Raw genomic sequence first — 25,262 nt, forward strand, 5'->3', positions numbered from 1 at the left:
CTGTCAGGCTGTTATGGCCACGGAACACTCAGACCTCCTTATGCGGGACGCTTTTGTGACTGGAATTGGGTCAGATCTCATACGCCAGCGGCTCCTAGAAGGGGCCACGTGCAACCTCGCAGAGACTAAAACGATAGCGCCCTCCATGACGGTCGCCCTGCGCAAACATCCAGTCCTACACCCCCAGCCGCGCGTCCCACCCCTCCTACGCTTCGAGCTCCTACCCCACAAACAGCCGCCCCAGCGGGGGCGCTGCCCACCCAATACGCCTGTGCTGCACGCCAGCCAGCGAACCCCGGGGGGGGCCCAATGCTATTTTTGCGGCCAACAGAAGCACCCCCGCCAACGCTGCCCTTTGTAAAGCCTGCGGGAAGAAAGGCCACTTCGCCGCAGTGTGCCAGGCCTGCTCAGTAGCCACTATTGCCCCCACCCCCCTCGGTCACGGACAATGGGTGCCACCATCCGCTCCCCCTCAGACCACGTGCGGCCAGTGGGCGCTGCCATCTTCCCCTCCGCGCAACACATGCGTTCCATGGGCGCCGCCATCTTGTTCCACCCCCGCAATGTGCGTTCCATGGGTGCCGCCATTTTGTAACCCTCAAGATCTTCAGGCGCCGCCATCTTGTCTACCCTTAGCACATGGGCACCACCAGCATTCCAGGACCCGGGCTGACCAGCCGCCCCATTATCCGACGACCAACCAAGACTCGCCTCTATGTCAATCGACCAGTCTCGTCCGCATAACCTGACCAACGCATCCACCAGTGTGAAAGTCGACGGACATGTAACCTCCTGCGTGCTGGACTCTGGGAGGACCGAAAGCTTCATATACCCGGATACGGTAAGGCGCTGCTCCCTCACGATACACCCCGCCAACCAAAAAATCTCCCTGGCCTCCGAATCCCATTGCGTAGCAATCCGGGGTTACTGTAAGGTCACGCTCACGGTCCAGGGCGTAGAATTCAGTGGCTTCCGCCTCTACGTCCTCCCTAACCTCTGCGCTGCACTAATCCTCAGCCTGGACGTCCAGTGCAACCTCCAGAGCCTAACTCTGAAATTCGGCGGGCCCTTACCACCCCTTACTGTGTGCGGCCTCGCGACCCTAAAGGTTGATCCACCTTCCCTCATTGCAAATCTAACTCCAGATTGCAAACCCGTCGCCACCAGGAGCAAACGGTACAGCACCCAGAACAAGACCTTCATCAGGTCCGAAGTCCAGCGGCTGCTTCGGGAAGGCATCATCGAGGCCAGCAACAGCCCCTTGAGAGCTCATGTGGTAGTAGTTAAAACTGGGGAGAAACACCGAATGGTCGTGGACTACAGCCAGACCATCAACCGGTACACGCAGCTCGACGCGTACTGTAGCCACTTGGCCACTTCCCGACTTAAAATGGAGAACCGCAAAGACTGAAGGGAAATTCAGCCAACACAGGCAAAATTGAGTAAGTGCAGAAATCATGTGTATTGAAACTTGCAAAAACCAGACAGCACTGAAACCAGCATCCAGCTGCATAGTAATGAGAAATTCCAAGGCACAATTGCAACACTCAAGGTGAATAAAGCCAAGCCAGACTCCTCGGCGCCAGCAGGAGCCAAGACAAAAGAAGGCCAACGGACATTTAGGGACCGCCCAGCGATCAGGGAACAACTCCAGTATTGGAGAAATCGATCCAAATGATCGGAACGCAGTCCAATTATTTGGAACCAGGTACGGGGTCCGCCCCAAAGGGCGGGAAGCCCCTGGGGACTATAAAATAGAATCCCCAAGTTCAAATCGTCCTTCTTTGGCAGGGTCACTCAGCAACTTGAATCAACCCGTGAGAGTGACCTGTCTAAGCTGCCGCATCAACCAAGTAAGTCTCCAGCCAACGCTCGCTACGAGATAGGCGCTCCTAGCTACCAGTCCATACCAGCTTTTGAATCCTGCAGACTCAGGACCTGAACGAAAGGCCATTTGTTCCCCTGACCTGGTGGGCCAATTCCGAAGCTAAGTATAGGCCTTTTAGTGATAGGAATAGTCTAGAAAGTAGAGTTTATGCATGAGTAGTGATTTACTGTGTATAATAAATGTGTTTTGATTTGAATCTTACTAATTGGTGTGTTGAGTTATTGATCAGTACTTGAACTTGAACCTCGTGGCGGTATCATAAAGATACCTGGTGACTCTAGAACAAAGGTTATAGAAACAGAGCAAATTCAGTAAAGACCCAACGGGCAACGAATTAGGAACCAACCAAAGTTAGTAACAGTACCCCCTCCCACGCATATCTGACATGGTTAACCAGATTGCGCAGACCCGGGTCTTCTCAACAGTAGACCTGAAATGTGCCTACCACCAGCTCCCCATCCGTAAATCGGACCGTCCATACACCGCCTTCGAGGCAGACAGCCGCCTATACCAGTTCCTTAGGGTCCCCTTCGGCGTCACAAACGGGGTCTCGGTCTTCCAAAGGGAGATGGACCGAATGGTCGACCAGTACGGGTTGTGGGCCACCTTTCCGTACCTAGACAACGTCACCATCTGCGGCCATGATCAGCAGGACCACGACGCCAACATTGCCAAATTTCTACTACTCTCCTAAACCTCACTTACAACAAGGAGAAGTGCGTGTTCTGCACGAACCGCTTAGCCATCCTCGGCTATGAGGTCCAGAACAGAGTTCTGGGGCCCGATCCCGACTGCATGCACCCCCTCATGGAGCTCCCCCTCCCTCACTGCCCCAAGATCCTCAAACGCTGCCTGAGGTTCTTTTCGTACTACGCTCAGTGGGTCCCAAACTATGCGGACAAGGCCGGCCCACTCATACAGTCCACCCAGGTTCCCCTGACGGCCGAGGCCCAAAAGGCCTTCACTCGGATCAGAGCTGATATTGCCAAGGCCACAATGCACGCTGTAGATGAGACACTGCCCTTCCAAGTAGAAAGCGATGCATCAGACGGCGCCCTTGCCGCCACCCTCAATCAGGCAGGCAGGCCCGTGACATTCTTTTCCCGCACCCTTCATGCCTCAGAAATGTGGCACTCATCCGTCAAAAAGGAGGCCCAAGCTATCATTGAAGCTGTGCGGCATTGGAGGCATTACCTGGCCGGCAGGAGATTCACTCTCCTCACTGACCAACGGTCGGTAGCCTTCTTGTTCAACAACACACAGCGGGGCAAGATCAAGAACGATAAAATCTTGAGGAGGAGGATCGAGCTCTCCACCTACAATTAAGAGATTGTGTATCACCCTGGCAAACTCAACAAGCCCCCAGACGCCCTATCACGAGGTACTTTTGCCAGCGCACAGGTAGACCGACTCCGGACCCTGCACAACAGCCTTTGTCACCCGGGTGTCACACGGTTGTACCACTTCATTAAGGCACAAAATCTGCCCTACTCCGTCGAGGAAGTAAGGACAATCACCAGGGACTGCCAGGTCTCTGAGGAGTGCAAGCCGCACTTCTACCGGCCGGATCGCGCGTGCCTGGTGAAGGCCTCCCGCCCCTTTGAAAGCCTCAGCGTGGACTTCAAAGGCCCCTCCCCTCCATCGACCGTCACACATATTTTCTCAGTGTGGTCGACGAATACTCCAGATTCCCCATTGCCATCCCATGCCCCGACATGACGTCTGCCACCGTCATTAAAGCCCTCAACACAATCTTCGCTCTGTTCGGTTTCCCCGCCTCCACAGTGACAGGGGATCCTCATTCATGAGTGATGAGCTGTGTCACTTCCTGCTCAACAGGGGTATCGCTTCCAGCAGAACGACAAGCTATAACCCCCGGGGAAACCGACAGGTAGAAAGGGAGAAGGGGACGGTATGGAGGACCGTCCAGCTGGCCCTGCGGTCCAGGAACCTCCTGGCCTCCCGCTGGCAGGAAGTCCTCCCTGATGCACCCACTCCATTCGCTCATTACTATGCACTGCAACTAACAATACACCCCATGAACGTCTTTTCGCCTTCCCCAGGAAGTCCACATTCAGGGTGTTGCTCCCGACTTGGCTCGCAGCTCCGGGAACCGTGCTTCTCCGTAAGTACGTCCGACTCCACAAGGCGAACCCGTTGGTGGAGAGGGTGCACTTGCTCCACGCAAACCCCCAGTATGCCTACATGGCGTTCCCCGACGGCCGCCAGGATACTGTCTCCCTCAGGGACCTGGCACCAGCAGGTTCCACCCCCACACCCCCTCTGCCCCCGGCGCCACCCTCCCCACCCCCGTCGCTCCCAACAGCAGCCCCCCAGGACCATCCATCCTCCCCCTGCCCACGACCGATGATGAAGAGGATTGTGGCATGCACCCGGAGTCACGTTCGACCAGATCAGCACCAACATCGCCAACACCACTGCGTCGCTCCCAGAGGAACATCAAGGCCCCGGACCGGCTAAACCTCTGACCGGTCCACCGGACATCAAAGAACTTTTGTTTGCTCAAATCTTGTAAATATTAACTCATTGTTGTATATAGTTATCCACCAACCCCACCGGACTCAATTTTTAACAGGGGGTGAATGTGGTAAACCACTGTTGCACCTGTATTAGGTGATGTACAGTAGGACCTGTACTACAGGTTCGCCGGTAGTCCCTGCCGGCTGGCTTCGCCCAGGAGACGGGGTATAAATATGCGTGGCCACCAGCCAGCAGCCATTTCGCCAGCTGCTGTGGGAGGCCACTCATCTGTTAGCAATAAAGCCTCAGTTGGATTCAACTATCGTCTTTGTCCAATTGATCGTGCCTCACATTGTGGAAAATGGAGTCCTAGGGCCCGACCCCGACCGCATGTGCCCCTTCCTGGAACTCCCCCACCCCCACTGCCCCAAGGCCCTGAAACGATGCCTGGGGTTCTTCTCCTACTACGCCCAGTGGGTCACTAATTATGCGGACAAGGCCCGCCTACTCATCAAGTCCACAGTTTTTCCCCTATGGCTGAGGCCCGCCGGGCCTTCAACCACATCAAGGCGGACATCACCAAAGCCACGATGCACGCGGTCAACAAGACCCTCCCCTTTCAGGTGGAGAGCGATGCATCGGACGTGGCTCTGGCCGCCACCTTCAACCAGGCGGGCAGGCTCGTGGCCTTCTTTTCCCGCACCCTTCATGCCTCCGAAATTCGGCACTCCTCTGTCGAAAAGGAGGCCCAAGCCATTGTGGACGCTGTGCGACACTGGAGGCATTACCTGGCCAGCAGGAGATTCACTCTCCTCACTGACCAACGGTCGGTTGCCTTCATGTTTAGCAATACACAGCGGGGCAAGATTAAGAACGACAAGATCTTGAGGTGGAGGATCGAGCTCTCCACCTATAACTACGAGATCTTGTATCGCCTGGGGAAGCTCAACGAGCCCCCAGATGCCCTATCCCGCGGTACATGTGCCAGTGCACAAGTGGACCGACTCCGGGTTCTCCACAATGACCTCTGCCACCGGGGGTCACCCGGTTCTTCCATTTTGTCAAGGCCCGCAACGTGCCCTACTCCATCGAGGGGGTCAGGACCGTGACCAGGGACTGCCAAGTCTGCGCCGAGTGCAAGCCGGCCAGACAGAGCGCATCTGGTGAAGGCCTCCCGCCCCTTTGAGAGCCTCAGCATGGACTTCAAAGGGCCCTTCCCCTCCACTGACCGCAACGTGTACTTTCTCAATATAATTGATGAGTACTCCCGTTTCCCATTCGCCATCCCGTGCCCCGACATGACATCTGCCACGGTCAACAAGGCCCTGCACAGCATCTTCACCTTGTTCGGTTTCCCCACCTACATCCATAGCGATCGGGGATCCTCCTTTATCAGTGATGAGCTGCGTCAGTTCCTGCTCAGCAAGGGCATCACCTCGAGCAGGACGACCAGCTCCAACCCCCGGGGAAACGGGCAGGTGGAGAGGGAGAACGCGACGGTCTGGAAGGCCGTTCTGCTGGCCCTTCGGTCTAGGAATCTCCCGGTCTCCTGCTGGCAGGAGGTTCTCCCCGATGCGCTCCACTCCATCCGGTCGCTCCTGTGCAGTGCTACTAATGAGACCCCTCACAAACTTGTGTTTGCCTTCCCTAGGAAGTCCACCTCCGGTGTCTCGCTCCCAACCTGGCTGACAGTTCCTGGGCCTGTCCTCCTCCGGAAGCATGCGAGGAGTCATAAATCGGATCCCCTTGTCGAAAAATTCCTCCTACTCCATGCAAATCCACAATACGCCTACGTGGCACACCCCGACGGGCGACAGGACACAGTCTCCCTGGCACCCGCTGGGTTCCCACCCACAACCACCACCACCCGCGACCTGGTACCATCCCCTCCCCCTTCGGTGGCCTCCCCCGCCCCTGCACCGTTCACCCTCCCACCAGCGACACTCAATGCAGCCCCCACCCCAGCAGCATCCGTCCCCTCACCGGATCCACTACTGGGGGAAGAAGGAGAGGACACCACGCTCCCGGAGTCGCAGGTACGTCCCCGACAGACTCAATCTGTAACGGTGCTTCACCCCCGCTGGACTTTTTTTTTAAAACAGGGGTGAATGTGGTAAACACCACTGGTCACACACTACGTGTATTACGGCAATGACACTGTATTACAGTTTACACCAGTAAATCCCAGCCTGCTGACTCCTCCCAGCAGGCGATGTATAAAAGTGTATGCTCTCCTGCGTTGTTTCCATTCTGATTTCAGCTGCAGTAGGCTCAACATCTAGTGCAATAAAGTCTCAATAGTTTCACCTTTTCGTCTCGTGGTCTTTGATGGTACATCATATACCCCTAGGAATTTGAAACTGCTAACCATCTCCACCTCGGCCCCATTGACAGGGGTGTGTACAGTACTTTGCTTCCTGAAGTCAATGATCAGCTCTTTAGTTTTGCTGGCATTGAGGGAGAGATTGTTGTCGCTGCACCACTCCACTAGGTTCTCTATCTCCCTCCTGTATTCTGACTCGTCGTTATTTGAGATCCGGCTCACTATGGTCGTATCGTCAGCACACCTGTAGATGGAGTTGGAACCAAATTTTGCCATGCAGTCGTCTGTGTACAGGGAGTAGAGTAGGGGGCTAAGTACGCAGCCTTGTGGGGCCCCGGTATTGAGGACTATTATGGAGGCGGTGTTGGTTGTTTATTCTTACTGATTGTGGTCTGTGGGTCAGAAAGTTGAGGATCCAGTTGCAGAGTGAGGAGCCAAGTCCTAGGTTTTGGAGCTTTGATATGAGCTTGGCTGGGATTATGGTGTTGCAGGCGGAGCTGTAGTCAATAAATAGGAGTCTAATGTAGGAGTCCTTGTTGTCGAGATGCTCTAGGGATGAGTGTAGGGCCAGGGAAATGCCGTCTGCTGTGGACCTGTTGCGGCGGTATGCAAATTGCAGTGGATCAAGCGTTCTGGGAGTATGGAGGTGATGCGCTTCATGGTCAACCATTCGAAGCACTTCAGTACGACTGAAGTCAGGGCCACCGGATGGTAGTCATTGAGGCACGTTGCCTGGTTCTTCTTTGGCACCGGTATAATGGTGGTCTTCTTGAAGCAGGTGGGGTCCTTGGAGCGGAGTAGGGACAGGTTCAAGATGTATCCCCGAACAGGCGTCGGAATGTGGCGACTAGGGGCTTTTCACAGTAACTTCATTTGAAGCCTACTTGTGACAATAAGCGATTTTCATTTCATTTCATTTCATGTCCGCGAACATATCTGCCAGCTGGTCCACGCAGGCTCTGAGTGCACGACCAGGGATCCCGTCCGGGCCCATTGCCTTCTGAGGATTCACTTTCAGGAAGGCTGATCTGACTTCGGAAGCTGTGATGGTGGGTATGGGTGAGTTATGGGCTGCTGGGGCACTCGATAGCAGATTGTTGGTTTCCTGCTAAATCAAGCATAGAATGCATTGAGTTCATCGGGGAGGGGTGCACTGCTGCCGGAGATACTGCTCGGCTTCGCTTTGTCACCCATTATGTTGTTTAGGCCTTGCCACAACCGCCGAGAGTCTGTCTGTGACTGTAGCTTGGTTTGATATTCTCTCTTGGCATCTCGGATGGCTTTGCGGAGGTCGTACCTGGATTTCTTCCAGAATTTTGACCCAGTGACAGTGAAGGAACGGTGATATATTTCCAAGTCAGGGTGGTGAGCGACTTGGAGGGGAACCTCCAGTGGTGGGGTTCCCAGGTATCTGCTACTCTTGTCCTTCTAGATGGCCATGGCTGCCACTCTTCGTTGGTGGTGGAGGGTCTGAATGTTTGTGGGATGGGGAGCAGTCAAGCGCGCTGCTTTGTCCTGGACAGAGTCGAGCTTCTTGAGGGTTGTTGGAGCTGCACTCATCCAGGCAAATGGGGATATTCCATTACAGTCCTGACTTGTGCCTTGTACATGGTGGACAGGCTTTGGGGGGTCAGAAGATGAGTTACTCGCTGTAGGATTCCTTGCCTTTGACCTGCCCTGGTAGCCACAGCAGTAATGTGGCTAGTCCAGTTCAGTTTCTGATCAATGGTAACCCCAGGATGTTGATTGTGAAGGATTCAGTGATGGTAATGCCATTGAATGTCAAGGGGCGATGGTTAGATCCTCTCTTGTAGGAGATGGTCATTGCCTGGCACTTGTGTGGTACAAATGAAACTTGTCACTTGTCAGCCGAAGCCTGTGTATTGTCCAGATCTTGCTGCATTTGGACATGGACTGCTTCATTATCTGAGGAGTCACGAATGGTGCTGAACATTGTGCAGTCATCTGCGAGTATCCCCACTTCTGACCTTATGATGGAAGGGTCATTGATGAAGCAGCTGAAGATGTTTGGGCCGAGGGCACTACCCTGAGGAACTCCTGCAGTGAGGTCCTGGAGCTGAGATGATTGACATCCAATCACCACCATCTTCCTTTGTGCAGGTGTGACTCCAAACAGCGGAGAGTTTCCACCTTGATTCCCATTGACTCCAGTTTAGCTAGGGCTCCTTGATGCTATAGTTAGTCAAATGCTGCTTGATGTCAAGGGCAGTCACTCTCACCTCACCTCTGGAATTCAGCTCTTGTGTTCATATTTGAACCAAGGCTGTAATGAAATCAGGGGTTGAGTGGCTCTGGCAGATAGGCTGATAGGGTGGTAATTGGCTGGGTTGGATTTTTCCAGTTTCTTGTGTACAGGACACACCTGGGTAATTTTCCACATTGCCAGGTAGATGCCAGTGATGTAGCTGTACTGAACAGCTTAGTTATGGTGAGGCAAGTTCTGGAGCACAGGTCTTCAGTACTATTGCCGGAATATTGCCAGGGCCCAGAGCCTTTGCAGTATCCAGTGCCTTCAGCCATTCCTTGACATGACGTGGAGTGAATCGTGTTGGCTGAACACTGACATTTGTGATGCTCGGGACCTCCGGAGGAGACCGAGATGGATCAGAGAGATGGCCAACGTTGTGAGGCATGATGGTAAAAGAAGCGAACAGACTTCTGTGTGAAAAGCTGCAGCTCAGCAAAATGTGTTGCATGGAAAAAGGAGGAACAACAACTTGTACATCTGGACTCTTCACTGATCACATTTTATGTTGAAACAACAAAAACAAGACTCTCCAAGGGCAACAGATGCCTGCATGGTGAAGCATTGTTTATACGAAAGAACTAAAACCGTATAAAAGACGAAGCTTTCGAGATTTCAACAGTGATAACCTCACAGATCAACATTCATGGAGAAGAGACCTGAGTTTGGAACAAACCCTCCAGAACGGGCCTCGCCAGTTTAAAATAAAATAGTTCATGGGCATGGGAGTCGCAGGCTGTGCCAGCATTATTGCCCATCCCTAACTACCCTTGAGGGGCAGTTAAGAGTCCATCACATTGCTGTGGGTCTGGAAACACATGTAGGCAAGACCCGGTAAGGACCGTAGATTTCCTTCCCTCAAGAGCATTAGTGAACCAGATGGGTTTTTATGGGGACCACCAGAGGCAATAGTGTGAGCAGAGGGTGAGAAGCCATTGCAAGTGACTCTCTGGCTAAAATTAGACAGGTAAGAATGGAACCAGATGAGAACAGCCCCAAACAAAATGGGGTGTCACTTGTAACTATGATGGGAGCACAGTGACGGTGAGTGGGGGGCGCAGCTCATTGGTACATTTGAACCAATGTGTTCAGATCAGGAAGCACTATCAGTTCTAAATGGAGAAGAAGTACAGGCAAAATCTAAGGCTGATCAGACGGGTGGTTACGAATCTCTGCCACCGAATGAATGGTGAGCTGCAGGACAATGTTCGATCAGTACTGTCCACTCTGTAACAGCCAAACAAATACCAACATTGAGTCCGTAAAAAGATTAATTCATTCACACCAATTTAAGCACAGGATATGAATTGCAGTGTTTATTTGCCTTTTCCAATTATCTGTCCTTGAGCAGTTTCTTTTTAAACAAATAAATATGAATTTCTAATAACACCGAGTTGTACTTTCCCCATAGCTATACTTGCTATAGTTTATTTGCATATTAATTTCCATAACCAAGCCATATTTGCATTTTGCAACAGGATAGTCATCACAGACAGCATTACAATCTATTTCTATTCTTTGACTCTTTGGGCATAATTCTCCCAAAAAATGACTGAGGGGCACTGCCTCCAGCCGCAGGCAGCGGCTTTCCTTATCCAGCGGAGAATCGAGCGTCGGGCTAAAAACCGGATTGGCACTGGTTTCCAGAATCATTGCGATGTTCTGCTGTCCCAACGCCGGCCTCAGCCACCTTCCCGCTCCGCACCGGAGGCACCATGTAAATCCGCAATTTGCATGGATTTAAATCTCAATAATGGGCTGAAGCCCAAATCTCCACCCCTTTGCAATTCTCCACCCCTCACAGCCCGGAGTCATGCTGGCGTAATTTGGTGAAAGTATTTACAAGCGGGGACCAGGCGACATGGCCATTAAGGGGGATCAAGGAGGCAAGTGACCTTTTTAAGCTTGTCGCGCTTTCTGGGTGGTGTTTGCCTGGACCCCTCGGAGTAGTGGGGATTGACTTTGTGGCAAATGTGTGGACTCTGATGTCCCCCTCAGGACCAGGGTACCGTGGCTGAGACTCCTATTGCTGCTACACATTAATAATCAAGGGGAAGGGCGTGGCCATGCTCAATGGCCAGCCCACAAGGTGTTGGCATTCCTCACTGCACCTCTTAGAAGTGCTGCTCCACATCAGAGGTAGCAAGGGATCAGCAGAGCTCACCCCAAACAATGGACACATGCACTGGGGCCATTGGAATCCTCCCTGGCACACAGCCCCTCTCAGAGTAACAGCCTCACCAGTGACACTATCAGCTAGCTCACCCCTGAAAATCATGAGATGTCTCCAAGCCTTGCCTGTCCACCGTGTCCCTGATTCCATGGATCTCGACCCTGGCCAGGAAACATGACCACATCCCTGTCACAACCTGTGTGAAAAACCCAGGCTCCACATAACACTGTAACTAAGCTACTAGCAACGTCACACATCCCTCGCTCACCCCCATCTGTAGGACTGTCCACACACCAGCCTCTTAGCATGGAGACAATTGCCTGCACAGTATCAATGTCTCCATCACGCAACCAGATGCCACCCTACCAGCGGGAGAGCACAAGGCTCGCCTCGTGAGGAGACCCATATAGACCTCACCGGAAGACGCAGGACGAGGGCGGCTGAGTCCCTCCCTAACACTGCTTGCGGCAGCTACCAGTACCATAGTTGGCATGGACGGGTGGTGAGGATAGAAGCCCCCCACATCACAGGCTGGGTGCCAGTCACTGGTGGGGATAGGGATGCAGTGCGGACTACCTCATCTCGAAGGGGAAGGGGAGGAGGGGCAGGGGGGACACATGGTGAGAGTGACACAGCAAGACAACTCATGGTGACCATGTAACCTGGTGGCATTGGATGGCAAATGGAATCCTCAGCTTTCTGACATCCTTAGTGTCTCCCCCCCTCGCCCACCCCGCAGAGTTCCCCCCCTCGCCCACCCCGCAGAGTTCCCCCCCTCGCCCATCCCGCAGAATTCCCCCCCCTCGCCCACCCCGCAGAGTTCATGGATTTCAGACTACAGCCAGCTATGCTCGCTACCTATCTGGCCGCAGCCGCCATCACGGGTGCATGACGGTGTGACAGCCCAGGCAGGACCCTGCACAAGAGGAGCCTTTCCCAGAAGAGCAGGGGACAGCTGATGAGGCTCATGTGCCAGCCGTCCGTCAGGCCAAGGAGGAAGAACAAATGAAGTGACATCAGGCCACATTTAAAACATCGACCCTTGTCTTTCAAGGAGCTGCCGGACTGCATGTGCCATGGAAGACTCCACCAGGGAGATTATGTGCCACCTGTGCCGGATTGTGGTGCACCTGTAACCGCGAGGGTATGGAGGGGTTTACTCGCTCCCTGTGGCTGTCAAGGTGACAGTCGCCTCTGGCTCATTCCAGGGCTCGAGCCTGGATCTGTAAGTGATATCGCAAACAGGCACACACAGGCTAATCTGCACTGTCATGGATGCCCTATGCATCCGGGCATCTACACCTGGACCAAGATGCCCTGGCAGCTGGATTTGCCACCATCGCTTGCATGCCCAGGTCCAGGGGGGCGATTGATGGCATCCATGTTGCCCTCCGAGCACTTGCTCAATAAGGGGTGCCCTTGGTCAATAGGAAGGCGTTCCACTCCAAGAATGTGCAGCTGGTGTCTGCATCCGTTCTCCAAGCAGCGTGCATGACACATACATCCTGGCTCACTCATCAGTTCTCGGCACCTCTGAGCCGCTCCCTCGGGTGACGGGTTGGCTAGTGGGCGGCAAGGGTTACCCACTGAGGTCATGGCTAATGGCACCAGTGTGAAGGCCCCAGGACGAGGCGGAGAACCATTATAACGATGCTCACACTGCAATCAGGAGTGCCATCAAGCAATGCATCGGTGTTCTCAAGATGCGCTTCCGATGCTTGGACCGCTCTGGTGGGGCTCTCCAATATCCCCCAGAGGGCCCTGAGCATCGTGGCAGTCTGTTGCATGCTCCATAACATCACGCAGAAGAAGGGCAACATGCTGGAGGAGGAGGAAAAGTGGGTGGCCTCACCTGACGAGGATGTTGAGGAGGGTGTTCAGGAAGTCCCGGGTGTGGAGGCGGAGCTCGCACTGCAAGCCGCCCAACGTGTGATCCAGGGCCACCGCACATAGGACAATCTCATCACCTCCCGCTTTACCAACTAGGAGGTCAGGCCAATTGCAACTCTGCCACTCTGTCCCACCAATTCCCCATCTCCACTTCGACACCTCCCTCCCACTCTGAATCCATCTCTCTGTGAGCCACTCAGCCCTTTCCCCTCCCATAGTCCTTCACTCCCCCTTTCCCCTAGCCTTCCACTCCTTCCCAATACCACAGCTCCCCCTCCCCCTCTGAGGGTCATACCAGCATCACCACAGAGTGTTGGCCCCCTGGGTTGGCAGTAACAGCGGGTCTTGTCTGTGGGATAGAAAATGATGATGACTCACTATGAGATGAGCTCTGGTGATCATTGTGTGACAGAGTCTGACTCCTGTCTCTAAGATAACAGTCTGCTGTCCCCCCGGGTGATCCCTGCATGTGCATTGGCGATTCACATTTTTCCCAAAATGTTCGGGGCGTGGGGGGCATTTTGTGGGAGGTGCGGCAGCCTCACACTGCTGCTCCCATGTCCTGCAGCCTCTCAGTGATGATGTAGACATGTGAGACGTTCCTGTGTCACGGGAGGCCTGCCCCCTCCCTTCGCCCTGACATCCACTGCACAACACCCAGTCCCAGCCCATCCTTCCCGCCCATGGAACAGAGGGGAGAGACAGAACGAACAAGCGATGCAAAATATTTTAATTGTGAATGATGCATGCCCTTATCCCTGACTATCTAGCACTGAATGTACAAGTGCCAAATTAAGTGTCATCTACCTTTCTAATGTTTCATGGCCTACCGCTCCTTCTAGGTGTTTTCCCAGACAGCACATCAGAAGTGGCCTGGTGCTTCTCTTGTCCCCTCTCCTGTGATGCCCTTTGCAGGCGTCCCTGGAGGGCCTGGACCTGAATGGGACTGGCCGACATTCCGGTGTCACAGGTGATGACGGGTTCAGCATGCTCAGCCTCTTGTCCAGCAGATGCTCCAGTGTCAGTCGGGGGGGATTTGGAAGGGCTAAAGTGCTCTAGCATCTCCCTGCGGGTAGCACCAGCATGGGCTCCCTCGGGATGCTCACTGGCTACTTCATGGGACTACGGGGAGGCTGGCATGAGCACCAGAGGTCTTTACCATGGTCCCGATGCCCTCAGGCAAGGCATGCTGAGACTGAGTCATGTCCCTCAGTGCCTTGGATAGTTCACTCTGCAGGTGTGTCATGCCCCTCAGTGCCTTGACCATGTCCAGTAATGGTCACTTAGCATTCAGCCAGTGCTCTCAACACCCTCAGCCACGATGCTTTGTGACTAAGCCAAGTTCTGGAGCGCCGCAGCAATGACCATCTACACCAGGACCATGTTCACATGTGCCTGGGCTCTCCTTTCCTGCCCCAAGCCTTCCACGGCGGCGGCCACCCTTTCAGTTTTGGCCTGGGTGCCAGGCATTGTCAGTAACATCCTGTGCTTGAAAGCAAGTAAACTCCTCCAACTGGCCTTGCAGTTGCTGGAATGTCGCTGACACCCCCTGCTATAGCTTCTGGCTCTGATTCTGCATCTGTATGAGTGCCGGGATCATCCTTTCCAGAAGCCCCAAATCTATCTGGGTGACAGCTGTTCCCTGGGCTTGGGCAGCCCTCCGACTGTCCACTCCCTCGAGAGTCCCTGCCTCCACCTGATGTGCTGCAGCAGGTGTGTGGTGATCCAGGAGCCGGATCACTATCACTGCCCACCGAGGTGACAGTCTCTGCGATGGTGGATGGTGCAGGTGACAGCAGTGCCGAGATGTCGGTGCCCTACCCGGAGTCATGCCCAGGGTGTCTTCAGGGTCTTGGTGGGGGGGTCAGCGATCCTGCATGGCACAACCTTGTCTAATTGGGATCCTGTAAGACAAAAGACAAGGTGGAGACCTTGGGAAGTTCAACACTATGAAAGATGATAGTTGCATTGGCCTTTCACCTCTTTGGTGCCCTCGCCTCAACTTCCCTGGCAATTTTGAGTGCCCTTTCTTCAATTATGTACTGCCCCCTGCAATCTTCTCCTGCCCCTGGCAGTTATGGGTCATTTTATCCTTGGGGACATAGAAAAGGACATATTGAGGCGCTGGGAAGTGAGTCTGATTGGGGGGGGGGGGGGGGGGGTTGTAGATGTCGGTATGTGTGTGTGCAGGACTCCTTGCCAAGGAGGGCAATACCTATGTTGGGAGTTCATGGAGGGTGAGCTGTAATGGAAATGCAGGCAAGTGGGGTGTTGTTGGCTTCTAGGGGATTGGGGGCACGTGTGAGGGGTGAGGGACAGGAGTGATGTCAGGTGCACATCATTGGTTACTCATCCGAGCTGCTCGAAGGATTGCATGCCGATCCACTTGGTTACGTTGGCAGCAGTGATGGCCTCTGCCACCTCACCCCAAGCCTGATCGAGAAGGGCGGACTTGGGTCTCTAACCCACCCTGGGAAAGAGGGGGGCCCTCCTCTCCTCAATGACGTCCAGCTAACTATCAATGCCGGCATCCAGAAAGTGAGGTACAGCTCTTCTAGTCACCATCTTCATGTTGAAATCAGGGTGGGGTTAGTGGCGCGCTTAAAAGCTGCTCCAGCTTGCCATCTCTAAGGGCTAATCCCATCCCCAGTGAATCATACACCAGCGGGTGAGGAATCATGCTGGCTGCACGGTGCCTGCATGCTGGCCATTTGCATGCCCTGAATAGCTCATCGCTGCTGCTCCCAGCGGCAGCATTCATTTACAGCAATCCTCCACCAGCAGGAGCACGTTGTCTCCCAAATGGCGAATCCCATCCTACGTGTCATTTTGGGTGGGAAAACCAATGTGAATACTGGGAGCTTTAGTGAGGGCGTGAACCAGATATCGTCCCTGCAGCAGGCCAGAAGCATCACACTCTGTATGGCTCCCGGTGCAGAGCCCATTTAGGGGCTCTTCCACTATTCTCTCGGGTGCAACCCAACCTGAGAATGGCCCCCTTTATTTCATATAATCCCTACAGTGCAGAAAGAGGCCATTTGGCCCATCGAGTCTGCACCGGCCCTTGGAAAGAGCACCTTACTCAAGCCCACATCTCCATCCTATTCCCGTAACCCAGTAATCCCACTTACCCTTTTTGGATACTAAGGGGCAATTAAGCACGGCCAATCCACCAAACGTGCACACCTTTGGACTGGGGGAGGAAACTGGAGCACCCGGACGAAACCCACGCAGCCACGGGGAGAACGAGCACACTCCACACATACAGTCACTCAAGGCCGAAATTGAACCTGAGACCCTGGAGTTGTGAGGCAGCAGTGCTGCCACTGTGCCATGGTGCTGCCTTGTAATAGGACGGGATTTTCCGGCCTCCCAGCCTCATGTTTCTTGGAGGCAGGAGGCGATGTGCTGTTCGCTGGCGGTGGGATTCTCGGTTCCCACCGGTGTCAATGGGAATTCCTATTGAAGTTACCTTAGGCTACTAGGAAAACATGGGCGGGGGTGAGCTGCCGGCAGGACCAGTGAATCCCACTGCCAGCAAACAGCTGGAGAATTCTAACCATAATGTTGACTTATGTTTACACTTTCTGAACATTATTCATCATCCTTCCTGACTTAACCTATGATCCAGGGATTTTAGAGACAATGTTTACCATGTCGACAACTCACACAAGCGTGCTGATTCCTGACTCTTTCCTCTCTTGGGACTGTACCTGCAAGATTCAACAAGAACCTCTGCATGGAACAAACTTTTCCCTGTTCAACTGAGACCCAAGACTTGACTTTTACTCTTGACTGCTGGCAGAATGTTAATGGGCTTTCAGTTTTCGTTTACTTTGTGTTTTTGCTTTCATTTTTTTCTCGGATTTTGCATTTGCTGCTGTGAACTTCAAAATTTGGGAAAGATGAAGATGTTTTTAATATCAGACTAAACAATAACTTCAACAACATGCTGAATCATTACTTGTAACCGTTAAGCCGGTATTGGAGAAATTTAGCAATTTTATCACTGTAGTGAATGTATTACTGCTACCTTTCACCATTGTAATTGCATTACATTGTATTGCCTCGGGAGAGGTATATAGAGCTGCAGCCAGTAGGCGGCACTCAGTACAGAGCAGTCGCAGACAAGCACAGTTTTAGCTGATTAAAACCACTGTTCACTTCAACTCTCCGTCTTGTGTGAATTGATGGTCGCATCAATCATAACTCTGCATATCAATTGTTCAGTGTGTCCTGTTGTCTGTGGCTTTAGAAGATATCCTGTCGACAAAATGTATTTTCATTCAGCTTCTGATTCCCATTAAGTAAGTCACGTACCCGAACTAATAACGTTTAAGGCTCTTTCTTGCCATTAGTTCAGCTCACCCAACCAATCCTGGGGCAAGATTGTCTGGATGGTATTACTTTCTTAAAGAACTCATAATGGTTACAAGTTTGCTTCCTTTCTCCTGGTGGCACAAATCATGTGCCAAAACACCTTTGTCTTCAGGTGCTGTCATGAATATAGAATCGATTGGGCATAAAGGACTTCTTATACAACCTTTGCATATCTCCATTATTCCCAATGGGACACTAATCATTGTCACTCATGGCACTGGGGACAGAAAACTACATAATGAACAACAGTTGGCACAAAGACTAAAGCAAACCGAACAGGCCAGAGAATTATGAAGGAAAACAGTTAAGAATTGGCAGAAATTACAATGTTCATTCTGTGACTTTTCTTGCAGACCTGCATGATTGTTTCACATGGCTATGGTCTCTATCGGAGTAAAATGTACATGGTTCCAAGTGTGCACTTAAACTTAGTTCCTGCCTATTGGAGGCGGATGCTTTTGGCAGCCACTATAGTGGGCAGAGGTGAGACAGATATGTAATCCATTTCCTGCTACTGCCTATTGTGGTAGAAGGATCTGGTACCAAAAGGGTTAACATGGGACTGAATACAGTGCCACCCACACGATGCTAGAATTGTCTATAGTTGCAACACTAAAGTTAAGTACACAAGAGTTATACCGATGTAAGTTTGAAGCAAACTGTAAGTAAACTAATGTCAGTCTATATACAGGGGAGGTATAATAGAAGGATCTGGTACTTAAAGGGTTAACAAGGGACTGAATGCAGTACGGCCCACATGGTGATGCAGGAAGGCACATGGCCTAGAGCTAAGGACTGCCTAGAGATAGGTAGCACCATGCAAGGGTCCTCTCCATACATTTAACCTCCACTGTAAATGTGTTCATTGTTCAGTACTGTTAATAAAGACTTCTTTGCAACTTCAACAAGACAGCTTCATGGTGTCCAAGGTTTGCATGCCACAGATAATAATAATCTTTATTGCCTCAAGTAGGCATACATTAACACTGTAATGAAGTTACTGTGAAAAGCACCTAGTCGCCACATTTCGGCCCCTGTTTGGGTACACAGAGGGAGAATTCAGAACGTCCAAATTACCTAACAGCACGTCTTTCGCGACTTGTGGGAGGAAACCGGAGTACCCGGAGGAAACCCACCTTTAATTACTTAAGATTGCACAATGAAGAATGATTGAGAGACAGCAGAACACAAGATGATTGCACCTTAAAACCCATGGAATCACAAGTCACCATTTTTCTGAAAGAAAAGTGGACACATTATTCAAGGCTGCACCCATGATGTAACAAATGAAGCTAACCCATTCACTGAAAATGGTAAAAGAAAAGAGCTGCAGGTGCATGTTCGATATCACACAAACAATACTTTTTGAAAAGTTTAGGCGCGCTTTCATCGTTTTCTGTGAAAACATTCTTACCAGTTTGTTTCTTTTCACAAATGTTGATTGCAATTTCCCCAGCGGTAGATGAGAGATCAGCCAAGTTATTTTAAATTTCTAATTTTGATGTGGTGGCCATTGAGCTAAAAGATGACAATGCAGGAAACTAGAACACAGTTTTAATTTTAGAATTATCTAAGCTCACACATGCCCTTTACCCTGGCAAAAGTGCTTGAATCCCATTCTCAGTCGTGTTCGCCCTACTTGCCCAGCATCATATTCCCATTTCACCCATTCCTAGCTGTTTGTTTGTTGTACACGTGTTCACAATTATTTGTATTTTGACTTCATTCTATTCCATTGAGAACCTTTATAACTTTTAACAGGTTATCAGCAAGATGCACATCCATTTTCCTGAGCTGAAGGGACAGTATTCCACCCAGTACCCCATAGGATAACCAATTAAACCAAAACTCCGATGTTGAATGATTTTGTTTTAGTGGCTGTTATTAAACTACAGCTGTTTTCCAGGAGCTGTTTATATTCCATTTCAATCGTTCCTCTGAGCCTTTTGTTTTTGCGAATACCTGGTTGATCGCGGGGCCATGTCACTTGTCAAGCCCTTAAATAGCTCAAAGCAGCTATGTCACAGCCCTCTGGAGGTAGTTCTTCCACATGTCTCATTTGTGTAGCTCATCATTACCAAGAATCTATTTGCAAAACACATAGAAAGTCACATGCATCTCTAAGATCTGTGAAGGAAACTGGCACCTAAAGTGCGTTACAGGAACACATGAACTAACAGATTGCTCAGGCGTCAAGCAGTGCCCTCCTGCTAAGAAGTGTGCAAAAAATTACAAAATCAGATGATTTAACTTTTCTGGCATTTCATTGAGTACCTAGTTATCCAAAATAATTAGTGTCCTGCACTTTATCATCTGGTCACTTTTTGTAACAAAAAATTAATAAGCATTTTTCTACCATTATTGAATATTCTTTTTCTTTCTTTCACCCCTTAAACTATGTCCACACCAGTGCTAATGTCACTCTACAACTAGCTACAGAGGAGCAACTTAGGGTAACTCTTACACCAACTCTCTCTGCCTGGCCATAGGGAATTGTGTGGCCGTTACTCAGTAATTCAACAAAGCAGCATGATTAAATTCAGGAATTAAGTATGTGCAGGATTTCAGAATCACATCAACCTTGCCTAATTCCCTCACTGATGGTGTGGGCAGCAAGCTCCGTATTCAATGATTCAATAGCAAACTACAGTACCAAAATTGAATCTCGGCTAAGGACAGGGTAAAAGTACCATCAACTGCCCTTTGCATTTGACAGATGCAGGCCAGCTGCTGTTTAGGAAGGGCTGAGCTACAATAATTTCTCAGCTCTGTGAAATGGAAGTTGCAACAAGACATATAGAGCCACAGAACCATAGAAAATTACCGCACAGAAAGAGGCCATTCAGCCACAGGGTCTGGGCCGGCTGAAAAATAAACTAGCCGTCCATTTTAATCCCACCTTCCAGCACCGAGTCGGAACCTTGCAGGTTACAGCACTTCAGGTGTAGATCTAGATACCCTTTTCTACCTGTATTTTATACCTGTAAAGGCCTGTACTTTTAAAGGAAAAAGATTTAAGGCCCAAAGATCCTACACAGGGCATAATGGGACCAATTCCTCTGTTTAATGATTGTTATAATTTAATATTACATTAGTTGATATGCCATTAGTATTTTGAGAGATGTTATAAGGTAAGGAGCTTAATGAGTTGAACGATGTAATTAAATTAACCAAGTCTCCAAATATTTAATAATGCAATTAGTTATTAATTGAGTTTTAAACTGCTGGGAACATATTTGTACATTAATCACCTGAGGTCACGTCTGGATATGGTCTACCGTTCCTTGGATATTCGTCCATTCTTTTCCTCATTCATTCTCAGGCTGCAGATGATACGGACAAGTCCACATTCATTATCCTTTCTCATTGCCTTGAGAATGGGGGTGGCCTTCTAGAGATTCTGCAGTCCTTGTGGTAAGGAATCGCATCATTCATGCAATTGTTATTTTACAACTGAGTGAGCACAAGGCCACTTGAGGGAGCTTTAAGAGGCAACCCCATGGTATGGGCTTGAGTCATCTGAAGGACATAGGCACCTGTCCTGAATGATATGATTGAATTAGGTGGATTTTCACCACCATTCCTAAAATTCTTATTTTCATTTTGTCTGATATTGCCAATTCAATTCAATTCACAACTCATCAGTGGGATTTCAACTCACAACCTCTAATTAGTTTAGTACCAAATTAGTACTAATTAGTTTAGTACCAAAAGGATTTAAAAAAAAAATTAATGGGATGCAAGTGTCACCGGCTCGGCCAGCATTTGTTGCCCATCCCTAATTGCCCTCGGGAAGGTGAAGGTGCAGTAGGCCTTCTTGAACTGCTGTACTCCATTTGGTGTATGTATGTCCACAGTGCTGTAGGAAGTGTTCCAGGACTTTGATCCAGTGACAGTGAAGAAAAGGTGATATGGTTCAAAGTCAGAATGGTGTGTGACTTGGAGGGGATTTTGCAGGTGGTGTGCATTCCATGTGTCTGTTGCCATTGCCCTTTTAGGTGGTAAAGGTTATAGGTTTGGAAGGTTCTGTGCAGGGAGCCTTGGTTAGTTGTTGCAGTGCATCTTGTGTATGGTACACACTGCTGCCTCGATGTGCTGGTGTTGGAAGGAGTTAATGTTCAAGATGGTGGATGGGGTGCAAATAAAATGGGTGCTTTGTCCTGGATGGTGTGTAACTTCTTGAGTGTTATTGGAGATACAATCAGTCAGGCAAATGAAAAATATTCCATCAGACTCCTGACTTGTGTCTTGAGATAGTAGGCAGACTTTGGGGAGCAAGGACTTGTGTTACTCACCATAGAATTCCCAGCCTCTGACCTGCTTGTGTAGCCTCAGTATTTATACAGCTGATCCAGTTCAGTTTCTGGTCATTAATAACTCTAAGGATGTTGATATTGGGGGATTCGGTGAAGGTAACGCCATTAATTGTCAAGAAGCAATGTTTAGATTCTCTTTTGTTGCCGATGGTCATTGCCTGGTTCTTGTGAGGCACAATTGTTACTTGCCACTTATCAGCCCAAATCTGAATGTTGTTTAAGTTTTACTGCTTTTGGAAACGGACTGCTTAAGTATCTGAAGAGCCGTAAATGGTTTGGAACATGGCGCAGTCATCAGTGAACATCCCACTTCTGACCATAAGTTGGAGGGAAGATCATTGATGAAGCAGCTGAAGACGATTGGGCCTTGGACGCTACCTTAAAGAACTCCTGAAGTAAAGGTCTGAAACTGGGATAATTGGACTCCAGCAATTTCAACCAACTTGCTTTGTGTTAGTTATGACTCCAACTAGTGGAGAGTTGTCCCTCTGATACTCACTGAATTCACTTTTACTGGGGTTCCTTGATGCCACAATTGGTCAAATGTGGCCTTGATGTCAAGCGCAGGCCCTCTCACATCCCCTCTTGAGTTCATCTCTTTTCCCCATAAAATCATAGAATCCTTACAGTACAGAAGGAGGCCATTCAGTCCATTGAGTATGCACCAACCTCCAAAAGAGCACTCTACCCAGGTCAATTCCCCCGCCCACTCTGCCTGATCGCCATAATCTAACATATACAGCCCTGGACATTAAGGTGAAATTTAGCATGGCTAATCCACCTAAACTGGGAGGGTGGGATCTGTGATAGTATGCATTAGGGGTCATGGGGAATGTGAAGCCGTGATGCCATTGGCTGACAGATCCCGGGTCCTGGTTGGCTGTTGATCTCTAGCTCCACCCTGAAGGCGGAGTATAAGAACCAGGAGTTCTCCCCGCAGCTCCAGTCTGTTGCTGAACTGCGGGGAACAAGTCACGCTTAATAAAGCCTCATCGACTTCATCTCTATTCGTCTCTCGTAAGTCATTGTGCGCTACAGGATCGTTGTTATTGATATGGGGATTGACATATTTGTTACTGATTATTGTTTATTGTTGGTGGGTGTAAATTTGGGAGAAAATCTGAAAAAGGAGGAGAATAAAGAAATATATTTTTTTTAAAAATAGTAGTTGTGTACTACCAAACAACTAATTCTTAATCCTAAACTGGTTTACAAGACTAGTTTAATGATAGTTTTTTTTCTTCATACTACATGAGTTATCTTATTATTTGGGATCAGGTGAGTGAAGGATATTTGTGCCTAATAAATAAGTAGTCAGATGTTGTTGTACTCGATAGTTAAGTGCTGTGGACTGAGATTGATATGGAACTGGGTTAGGACTAGCACTTTCATGTGAGATTTATGTTCCATCAATCTGGATTGGATTCAAACTCAAGTCCCGAAGATGAAGGAACAATGTCCGATTAAAGAGAATCTCTTTGAGTTCACCATTTTCACCATAAGTGGCCCTCACACCCCTTATGATCAAGAATTTACCTTTACTGCCCAATATCCAGTCATAAAATAGGGTAGCCAGGGTTTATTTTCATTTGTTTATGGGACATGGGTGTCGCAGGCTAGGCCAGTCCTTAATTACCCTTGAGGGGGCAGTTAAGAGCCAACCTAATTGCTGTGAGTCTGGAGACACATGCAGACCAGTTAGGATGGCAGATTTCCGTTCCTAAAGGACATTCGTGAATCAGATGGTTTTCACAACAATCGACAATGGTTTCAAGGTCATCATTAGACTTTTAATTCCAGATTTTTATTGAATTCAAATTTCGCCATCTGCAGGATTTGAACCTGGATCTCCAGGGCATTACCCTGGGTCTCTGATTTACTGGTCCAGTGACAATACCACAATGCCACCACCTCCCCACAATTTGTAACAATATGTAACTATGTGAACTCGATACTTTAACATCATATGCAAACTTGCAAATATTTAACATATGTTCTGGGAAGTGAGCTGATAAAACAACTTAGAGATACAACTTAGAGAACTTTGTGATATCTGGGACTCTACCAACCGGAATTCACTACTATCTGGAATTTCTGATACAAATCTTGGGCGTCATTCTCCGCCGGCGGGAGTCTCCATTTTGCCGGCGCCCGGGGGTTTCCCGACGGCGTGGGGCTGCCCCACAATGGGAAACCCCATTGACCGGCCGGTGTTACGGAGACTCCCGCCGGCCGGTCGGCGCAGAAATGTGACGGGGCGGGTAGGAGAATTTTGCCCCTTGTCTTCGTCAACTGGAAGCAATTACAAAGTTATCTGAGACCTGTACACTACTATTTTATACATGAATTTATCTTTTAATTTACTGTTTGCAATTAGAAGTAAAAAGAATTGTTCTTTGCTTCCTGAGTACTTGCAAACTAATCCATGCTACAAATATGGTATTATATTCCATTGGTAAATGGGACCCTCGGCTAACCAGTATTTTTGATTAACTGGCAGCACCCATTCCCCATATATGCCAGATATTAATGATTTTACAGTATAGGTCAATTCTAAACCAAAACATTGATTTATTGTTGGTATTTATCCAGGCTAATATTTATAGAAAATTTCAATCTCTTTGTAATTCTTCTCACAACATGGAACACATGTTAAAGATAACAGGCCAAACAAATGTGTCTGACTGGCATATTTCCCCAAACCAATTGACCTCCTAAGGGAATCTTCACATTACAGGAGTGGAATGTGTGCAGGCATGATTCCTGGGTCACAAACGGTCCAGTCTTGGGGAGAGAAACGGAAATGATACACAATATTTAAGGGAGTGACCCGGTAATTGATATAGAGACAGGTTCACCATCCAAAAGTAATCGGGGGCGGCACAGACACACGACTCAATCTAAACAGACAACAACAGCCATTTCTCTGGCTGATGTTTCAATCAATCTCTTCACCTTCCGAAGATGTCTTTGGAGAGCCAGAGGCCTGACAATTGAAACAGGGCTGCCCTAGATGAAGGAGAAGTTGCAGACCTGCACAAAGGAAGCAAACCTGGTAGGAGAGAGCAGCAATTGTGAGGGGCAGAGGGGTAACCCGTAGATCCTGGATTCAGTCCCGGTAACAGTTCAATTACCTCATACGCTCTGACAATGTGAATGGAACCCACCCCCCAAACCTCAGGACAGACCTCTGGGTATTCATTCCCTAGCAGACATACCAGCTGAGTTACCTCACGGCTCATGCTGCTCCTGAACATGGGAGGTGTATGTGCCAAGGGCAGTTACTGACTCATTCAAATGGCTCCAAGCAACACTGCTGTTGAGGACATGTCACCACTGAGACGTGCAACTTCTAATGCATAGGGCCAGCAGACAATGGCCACAGAGGCCAGCGGTGCCTTATCGCATTCTCTTTTGTCCTTGCAGGAGAAATGGGCACACAATTCGAGGGAGAGGGCCCGAATGGAAGGAGATTATTCCTACTTTCATGTGATAATGCCGATAGGGAATTGAGCAAAGGAAATAGCCAGGGTTACTGACCGAGG

Source organism: Scyliorhinus torazame, chromosome 9 (genome assembly GCF_047496885.1).
Source record: "Scyliorhinus torazame isolate Kashiwa2021f chromosome 9, sScyTor2.1, whole genome shotgun sequence".
NCBI classification, from domain to species: domain Eukaryota; kingdom Metazoa; phylum Chordata; class Chondrichthyes; order Carcharhiniformes; family Scyliorhinidae; genus Scyliorhinus; species Scyliorhinus torazame.